General features: G+C 50.9%; 1 non-coding gene across 1 annotated transcript; it reads left to right on the top strand.

Moving 5' to 3' along the window:
* Window positions 1-1826: 1826 nt before the first annotated feature.
* On the top strand, window positions 1827-1898 carry TRNAQ-CUG. The gene has a single exon. It is a non-coding gene; the product is annotated as a tRNA-Gln (tRNA).
* The last annotated feature ends 7453 nt before the right edge of the window (window positions 1899-9351 follow it).

Here is a 9351-nt window from a genome sequence, read left to right on the forward strand (position 1 = left end):
TCGCTCCCCAGTGGTCTCGCAGAGCTAGGGAGAGAAGGCAGCGCCCTAGTCCCCCAGGAAGAGCTGCTCCCTAATGGTCTCGCATAGCTAGGGAGAGAAGGCTGTGACCTAATCCTGCAGGAAGGGCCGCTGCCCAGTGGTCTCGCAGAGCTAGGGAGAGGAGGCAGCGCCCTAATCCCGCAGGAAGGGCCGCTCCCCAGTGGTCTCGCAGAGCTAGGGAGAGGAGGCAGCGCCCTAATCCCGCAGGAAGGGCCGCTCCCCAGTGGTCTCGCAGAGCTAGGGAGAGGAGGCAGCGCCCTAATCCCGCAGGAAGGGCCGCTCCCCAGTGGTCTCGCAGAGCTAGGGAGAGAAGGCAGCGCCCTAATCCCGGAGGAAGGGCCGCTTCCCAGACCCCTGGCAGAGCTGGGGACGGAAGCCAGCGCCCCACCCTCGCAGGAAGGGCCGCTCCCCAGTGGTCTCCCAGAGCAAGGGAGAGAAGGCAGCACCCTATTCCCGCAGGAAGGGGCGCTTCCCAGTGGTCTCGCAGAGCTAGGGAGAGAAGGCTGTGACCTAATCCCGCAGGAAGGGCTGCTCTCCAGGCCCCTGGCAGAGCTGGGTAGGGAACCCAGTGCCCCGCCGCCACAGTAACGGCCACTCCCCACTCCCGTCGCAGAGCTAGGAAGGAACCTAGCACACCACGCGCCCAGGAACGGACGCTCTCCAGTCCCCTCACAGAGCCGGGGAAACAATCAAGCGCCCTGCCCCTGCTAATACTGCTGCTGCCCAGTCCTCTGGCAGAGCTAGGGAGGGATGGCAGCGCCTTACTCCCGCAGGAACGGCCGCTTTACATTCCCCTTGCAGACCTGGAGAGGGAAGGCTGCACCCCTCCCCCGCAGGTCTGCACACTGGCCATGGCCATGGCCAGGAGCGCAGCGCAGAAGCTGCTCCAGCCCTGCAGCCTGCAGGCAGCGCATTGGGGTGGAGGCAGCACGGAGCAGGCAGGGCCCAGGTGGGCGGGGGGTGGAGACACAAGTGGGGCGGACACGCTCCTGCCAGGAGCTGCCTGGTTCACCCCTTGCCCGGGAGCTGCAGGAGGGGCCCGGATCATGGCTCGGCTGCAGAGCTTGGAGCCCAGGCTGGGCCCAGGAGTGAGAGGATGGGGGAGCTGGGGTTGTAGCAGAGGTTGGAGCCAAGAATTGGTTGGAGATGGGGTTATGCCACTTCCGCTTGGCGGCAGGGGGGCCCTCTGGCTTTTTTTTTTTTGCTCCGCCCCCCACATCCCAATATTTCATCTTTGACATCTGGTCACCCTAGCCTGATATGAAGGAGGATGTCTGGACCAAGGGGCCAGGGACTGGCCTTTGCTAGAGAAACCACTGTCAAGTTTTAGCCAATTAGGACAAGTCAGCAAATAAGAACAACCTCAGGTATCAGTAACTGCTACAGGTTGCAAATTCCTACATGCAGCAGTTTCTGGCACTACACCTGCACAGCTCTGCTCCCCGGCTCTTCTCGGGCTCCTGCTCTCTCCTTAGCTCTGCCCCACTCTCACCCAGGCAGTTCCAGCTCACATGGAGGATGGGACCCCCTGGCCTGGTGACTCCCTCATTACACTGCCTGGCCTGTCAGTGCAGCTAACTTGGAGCTTTGGCCTCTCCCCATTGTCCCTGGGGACTGTCAGTCTCAGGGTCCTGATTTCCCATTGATCCTTCCCCCTTCTGTTGGTGCTGGGAACTAGCCAACCAACCCCCCACACACACACACTAAGTTTTAGTAAAGGGCCAAGAGCCCCCTTACACAAGCAGCCCCATGAGGGTCACCGATGTGCAGAGAAGGCAGCACAAGCTGCTCCCATGGTGTAATGGGCAGCACTCAGGACTCTGAATCCTGTAATCTGAGTTCAAATCTCAGTGGGACCTTGTGTTGGCTTGTGGTCATAGGCGGCAGGTTATATACATTTGTGGTGCTCGTGCTCCAGGAACATTCAGGGCTGGGGGCCCTGCTCCAGCAATATTTGGAGTTGAGTCTCTTCCCCTGGTCCCTGCCTGGCAACCCTCCCCTCTGCTGTGGTGCATCCCTGCCTGACAAAAAGCAGCATGTGCCTGTCCCCTGCCTGCTCCTGCTGCTGGAGTAGAGGGATTCTGGGCAGAACTGCTGCCCCAGAGTCCTAGTGCAGGCTGCCCTCAGCCTCTCCAACACCCCCAACCCTGAGCTCCCTCTGAACCCTGATTCTCTGCCCCAGTCCTGAGCCCCCTCCTGCATCATGAATCCCTCATCCTCAGCCCTACGCTCCCTCCCAGAGGGTGCCCCCGTTCCCACACACTCCTTCCCACCCCCAGAGCCTGCACCTCTCACCCCTTCCTACAACCCTGCCGGAGCCTGCACCCAGCACCCAACTCCATCCTAAAGCCTGAATCCTGCACCCTAATCCCCCCCAAACCCTCTCCCAGAGCCTTAGGCAGGTGGGGGTGGAGTTTGGGGGCGGGTTCTGGGCACCACCAAAATTTCTACAAACTTGCCACCCACCCATGCTTGTGGTAATGCCCCAGAGCTCAACTCCCCTGTCTCCAGCTGTGTAAGAGTGAATCTTTCCCCTCCTGCTGGGTGACTCACACCTCCGAGAGCCAGGTCTTTGGCAGGGATGGCCACAATGGGATAGGGCTCTAGAACTTGCTACCCTGATAGTTGGGATTCTTGCTGCTGCACCTGATGTTCACAGGCTTGGCCCTTGTGCTTCCTACCAAATGTTTCCTCTGGCCCACATGGCGCTTGAAGAAAGGAGTGCCAGCGCTGGGATTAATAGTCAGGCCTTGGCAGGAGGGAGGAAGAGTCCCAGGCTGGAGCCCCACACACCTTCCCTCCTCCGGGCACCTAGAGCAGAGGCAGCCCAGCTCTGTCCGCTGGATACCTCAGCAGAGTAGGTGAGTTCATGTAAATACAGTCTGGTCCCAAAGCTTCCCCCCAACCCTGGTCATCAGTAGCTGCCAGGGGAGAGCTCATTCACACCTCGCTTACAAATCATCATTTGAAATTCTAAGGTTGGCCAACACTGCCGAAGCCAATGCACCGACATTGTCAGCAAACACAACAGCTGGGTGAGGAAATCCGGCTTTGTCCAGACTTTCCAAACCTATTTGACTTTCTCAGGTACAAGTAGTTTTCATACGTTGTATCTGCTTTTAAAGTGTGTGTTAACGTTTCAATTTCCATTCAAATTTGCAACCAATGACAACATTGGCAGCGCTGCATGTAACTACCTGACCACTGAGGGAGGGGGTGTTGGGGAAAATCGGGGAAGGGGGTGTACAGCCCCCTGGCTGGGGGGCGTATAGGGAATGCCCAGTTTCACTGAATTGAGTCTCCTACTGCAGCACCTCAGTAGGTTACATCAGAGAGGAGCTGCAGCGTCTAGGCGGTGGGATGCCTGTGCCTTTAAGAGCCCAGCCCTGGGAAGTCCATGCTGAGAGGTGCTGCCTGTGAGAGGGGAAATAAAAAAGCCCTCTGCTCCCCCCACCCATGTTTGCAAACACTGGAGTCTCAGCCCACCGGGATAACTGTTCCCCCTCGGCCCCTGCCTGTGCCGGGGTTTAACCCTCTGGCAGCGCCTCCCTCCGGGCTTAACTCCGGCTCCTTCCCACCTCCCTGACTTTGCCTTCAGTCCCTCTCCTAACTCTGCCTCCAGCTGCTTGACCCCCGACCAGTCAATTTCCACCTCCTGCTCAGACCCTGGCCACCTACTCCTCTGATTTGCCCTCCTTTGCCCCTTTTTAATCCCTGTAAAAAGTAGTCGATGCTGTGTCCCATTCTCTGGAGGGAGGGCTGGGCGCCTGGCCCCTGCCTGCGCAGTGCTCAAAGTGCCCCATGATCTTGTGGATGTTTGCTGAGTGCTGCAGGGTCACCCGAAGGGGAGAGAGACGCGGTTAGGAGGTGATGCAGCCAAGGGTGCCTCACCCAACACTGAGATGCAGCCACCTCTGGGGTGATTTACACAAGTCAGCAAATGAATATGGAACAAGAAACACATTGAAAGGATCGAGGCAGCTGCAGGAGGTGGAGAAAACCAGAAAAAGCAGTAGCCCTGGATCCCAGCCCTGTCCCTCCCCCACTCTACCCCCTAATCTCCACTCCCCTCCCACATTTGAGGGGAGAACCCAGGAGTCCTGGTCCCCAGCCTTGCCCACCCCCATATTTTGATATGGCTCCATCCAACAGCTGCCCCCACAATTGCAGGGCAGTGCCATGGGGCACACCGGGGCCTCCCTGTTTGCACAGGATGGGCAATGCCAGTGCTCCAGGATGGGGAGAGATGATGCTAAGGGAGAAGCAAGCAGCAGACAGCTCCCATGACAGAGAAAGAAATGCTAGGGGGTGCTGTGCTGCAAGGAGTGAAGGGGGTTGGCAGGGAATGGGAGGATCTTCCCTCACAGCAGGTGCGTCTGTCTCCCTCCCAATTCCTCCCCAGCCCTACCCCAGCCCAGGCTAATCTCAGCCCAGGTACCAGGATTAAATTTGGCCTGGATTCCCCAGCTGCTGGGGGTGGGGCGTGGGGCTGGGAAGAATGAGCCTCTACTCCTCCTTCCCCAGACACAGTTGCATGGGCACAGACCAAAGGAGCCTGCAGCACTGCTGCCTAGAGGAAACTGAGGCACCAGCCACTGACAGACACATCATGGCTCTCCTCATCCTCATCCTCTTTTCCATATACAACCTGGCCAGGGGAGGGGGGGTAAACTCAAGGCAGTTGCATAGTTAACCTGTGGAACTCCTTGCAAGAGGATGTTGTGAAGGCCAAGACTATAACAGGGTTCAAAAAAGAACTAGATAAGTTTATGGTGGATAGATCCATCAAGGGCTATTAGCCAGGGTGGGCAGGGATGGTGCCTGTAGCCTCTGTTTGCCAGAAGCTGGGAATGGGCAACAGGGGATGGATCGCTTGATGATTCCCTGCTCTGTTCATTCCCTCTGGGGCACCTGGCACTGGCCACTGTCAGAAGACAGGAGGATACTGGGCTAGATGGACTTTGCGTCTGAACCAGTCTGGCCGCTCTTATGTCTCCCTTGGCGCAGCAGTGACACCCAGTGGGCAGTCAGAGTAATGCACAGAAGGTGTTTTGCTTGGCGCAGCAGTGACACCAAGTGGCCAATCAGGGTAACACACAGAGTATGTTTCCCTTGGAGCAGCAGTGACACCTCGTGGTCATTCAAGGTAATGCACAGAAGGTGTTTCCCTTGATACAGCAGTGACACCCACTGGTCAGGTGGCGTAATGCACAGCGTGTGTCTGCCCTCTACAAGCAGTGACACCCACGGACCAGTCACGGTAATGCACAGAGTGTGTTTCCCACCAATCTGGGTAAGGCACAGAGCATGTTTCCCATGGAGCAGCAGTGACACTCAGTGACCTGCAGGGGTGGCATCAGACTCTTCTCCTTTAGTGGGGGACTGAGGCTACATCTACACTACAGGATAAATTCGACTTAGCTTAAACCGATTTTATAAAACAGATATTATAAAGTCAATTGTGAGCGTCCACACTAGGCACATGAATTCGGTAGTGTGCGTCCATGGTCCGAGGCTAGTGTCAATTTCTGGAGCGGTGCACTGTGGGAAGCTACTGTAAAATAATGAGGCCAATAACGTCGATTTGCATCCACACTAATCCTAATCCGATATAGTAATATCGATTTTAGCGTTACTCCTCTCGTTTTGTAGGAGTACAGAAATCGATTTAAAGAGCCCTTTAAATTGATATAAAGAGCAGTGTAGTGTGGACGGGTGCAGCGTTAAATCGATTTAACGCTGTTAAAATCAGTTTAACAGCGTAGTGTAGACCAGGCCTGAGATGGGCTAGACAAAAAAAATTGGGGAGCTGTGCCCCCCATCACCTGGCCTCACCCTTCACGGGGGCCATGCCTCTGTTCCTTCTCAGTTAAAGGCCAGGCTCATCTCCTCTCCCCCCGGCTAGGGTTTACAGCAATACAAACTTTATTAAAATAAAATAGTAAACACGGTTTACTTAAAATATTCTAAATCTGTCCAAATTTTAGTACTGAATCCAAAGTTCTCTTAAAGATCCCATCAGTAACCAAAACCTAAATGAAAAATTGAAACCAAAAACAAGGCTTAATTTAAAACCCAAACATTAAGAAAACTTTGTTTGTAAAAATAAAAACTAACAAATGCTGTAAATTAATAATTTCAACATTTTATCAAAAAAGTGTGCTACAGCAGAATGATAAAATAACATCAAATAAATAAGCATGACCTCTAAAACCTCCTATAAAGGAATTGAATCCTTGAATACTGGTCAAATCGTAATAAAATATGCAGAACTATGTCAAAACTGGTGTTGCAAGTCAGCCATTTGAATCCAGCAAATGTCAATTAAAAGCTCCATTCCAACTAAAAAAAACAAAACAACCCAATAAACCAAAATGGTCACAGCCTGAAACAAACCTACACAGAAGCAAAATTAAACCTGTACCAACACTGGAACAAACGATGTAAATTTCTAATTCTAACTTCTTGTTTCTCCCAGGAGGAAGGTGTTTTGCACCCCAGTAACCAGGCTGTCACTGCAGCTTTCCTTTCACTAAATAAGATTTGTACCAAATATAAATTGCCCTCCAATTTCTCTAAGAGAAATTGAAATTGTATCTTTGCACTAATATCCCAAGTGTGCAAGTCCATCCCCTCAGAGCAGCCCCACACCCTGAGGCCAGGGGAGAATCCCAACTGGTTTGTGCATTTGTAACCCTGGGGCCTGAAGCTGATGAGAGAAAGGGAAATGATCCATCTTGGAGCCTTCCGATATCACCTGCGGGGAGCACAGGGATTTGACTGAGTGACATCCTGGCTAATTTTCACCTTGTTCTCCACCAGCAGGCTCCACTGGAGAGCTCAGGAGTGACTTGACCATGGCAGCACCCTATTTACATATTAAAAGCTGGCATTTTGGGGTCAATGGGGTAAAATGTGAGTACTTTTGGGGTTGGGACCCACATGAGAAGGGATGTGGACAAACTGGAGAGAGTCCAGAAGAGGGCAATAAAAATGATTAGGAGACTGAGACACATGACTTACGAGAACCTAGAGGCCATATCCTGTATGTTAAGCTAAGGCAAAGTTAGCATATCTATTTTGTGACCTTTTACTCAGAGAGGAAAATTGACCTTTCTCATGTTACTTAAATAGATAAGTACCCATGCCTGTCCAAGACCTTTACCTAGACCAATCGACAATGGAGAATGGCATAGAGTTTTATTCAGTGTTGTACCCACAGATTTAACAGGTACACTACAAGGTAACTTATGTGCATATGTACATGTCATCAACAAGCACAAACATACTAGTCTATGAAGTAAATGTACCCTAATGTTTTGTGGGTGAGGAATGAAATTTGGGCATAGGAGGAAGGATTTCCGGCCCTTGTGCCCTATAAAAGAGGTAAGTCACCTCGCTAGAGCACTTTGCTCTATCATTGTGACTTACGTCCTCCACTCTCTCTCTATGTACTAGCAGTAGGCTGTACTTGTTCTGAAACTTTAAGTTTCAAGGGAACTAGGCTAAGTTCGGTTTCCCTAAGTTTTTAGTCTTTGTTTATTAGGTTTTGATTTTAAGTTTAACATATTCAAGTAAACCCTAAGTAACACTAGCTTTCCCTAAGCACAGCATCTTTCACTTAAGAATTGAGAAACCTGAACTGCAAGGCTGGTCCTGTGTCTCTTACCACCAGGTTATCAAGGAAGGCTGTGAGTATATTAACCAAAACTTTGTTGTATATAATGCCATATGTATCTTTTGAATAGCAGTAATGCAAATGTAACTTTGTAACTCAATTAAATTAAATAACATGTAAGCTAATCAATTAAATTTTCATCAAATTATCCAAATTAATATTATTAGTACACCCTATATCAGGCTACATTGGACAGAGAGTTGGAATGCAGAGGGATGAAGGCACTGGCTCTGGGGGTGCAGACTCTGGGTGGGGTTAGAATGAGACATTCAGGGTGCAGTAGAGAGCTCAGGGTTAGGATAGAGAATTGGGCTGTGAATGCTCTGGAATGAGGCCAGGAAAGAGAAAATTGAGATGCAAGAGAGAAATCAAGCTAGAGCAAAAAGCAGAGAAGAAGTGTGCAATTTGAGCTGCAGAGGGAAGAAAAAAGCCTCTGCCTGTCCCCTTTCACCAAAGCATCTAAGAACCAGATGAAAGACATCTTTTCCCCACTGCAACAACAATTTCAGTTGACCTGGACTGAGGAAGGAAATCTTCTCCTTTGCAGCACTAGCAGACCTGGACTGAGTCACAACCACACCACACTCTGGTGTTCCTGGACTGGGACATGGGAGGGGCTCCTCTCTTCTCCATTTGGGACATGGTGGGATGAGAGAAGTGACAGAGCTTTACGGGAAATAATAATTTGCCTGATTCATGTGCCAGTCCAAGTCCTTGTTAACCCAAACAAGCCGTTTATCCTGCATGCTGATGCCAGTTTGGAGGGTCTGGGAGCAGTCCCATACCAGGAAGTGGAAGGAAATCTAAATCCGTAGGCATTGCCAGCTGAGGACTGTCTGATAGCAAAACTCGCTATCCCAGCACCAGCAGCAGTTCTTGGTCTTGAAATGGGCCATTACTGAGAAATTTCTAGACTACTTGCGTGATGCTCAGTTTCAGGTGTGGACAGAGAACAATCCACTGACTTATGTGTTAACAAGGGCTAAGCTGGATGCTACAAGGCAGAGATGGGTGGCTACTTTTGCTAGCCATAACTTCGCATTCAATACCAATGTGTTGGTATAATAGGGAGTGTGATTTATCAGGACCACCAATTCTTGGCTAGGGGGAGGATGTAAGCAAGGTGAGAATGAACTTTACCCTGACATCTGTTGGTGATCTGTTGTAAAGGCCTTTCGTTGCTGATATGCATGCTCACACCCAGCCCGCATTGCATGATGGGGGTGCATGTCCAAAGGGTTATTTCAGCTGCTGTGGGATCCCCAGTCTCTTTCTTATTAGGGCAGGGGTAATAAAGTACAGTTATTCTGGTGATATGAATCAAAGACAGTAGAACGGAACTTAGCAGTTCATGATTTCGGGACTCACCCGAACCTACATAACTCTCATTAGGCAAGGGACATGGGTTCCAAAGGATAGTGAAATAAGAGAGACTGAAAAGGAATATTTGTATTTAGCAGCATGCTTTTCTTGTGAAATGTTTAAATGCACATTTTATGTCCTTTGTATCTCTCTAGTTTAAAAATAGAGTTTTTTATCATTCTAATTCATATTTGGATCAATACCACAGATAAAAAATGATTATTGACTAAATGCAATTTTTAGACATACATAGGCTGCTGGGTTTTGATCTC

The sequence above is a fragment of the Gopherus evgoodei genome, unplaced genomic scaffold (genome assembly GCF_007399415.2).
Source record: "Gopherus evgoodei ecotype Sinaloan lineage unplaced genomic scaffold, rGopEvg1_v1.p scaffold_295_arrow_ctg1, whole genome shotgun sequence".
NCBI classification, from domain to species: Eukaryota; Metazoa; Chordata; order Testudines; family Testudinidae; genus Gopherus; species Gopherus evgoodei.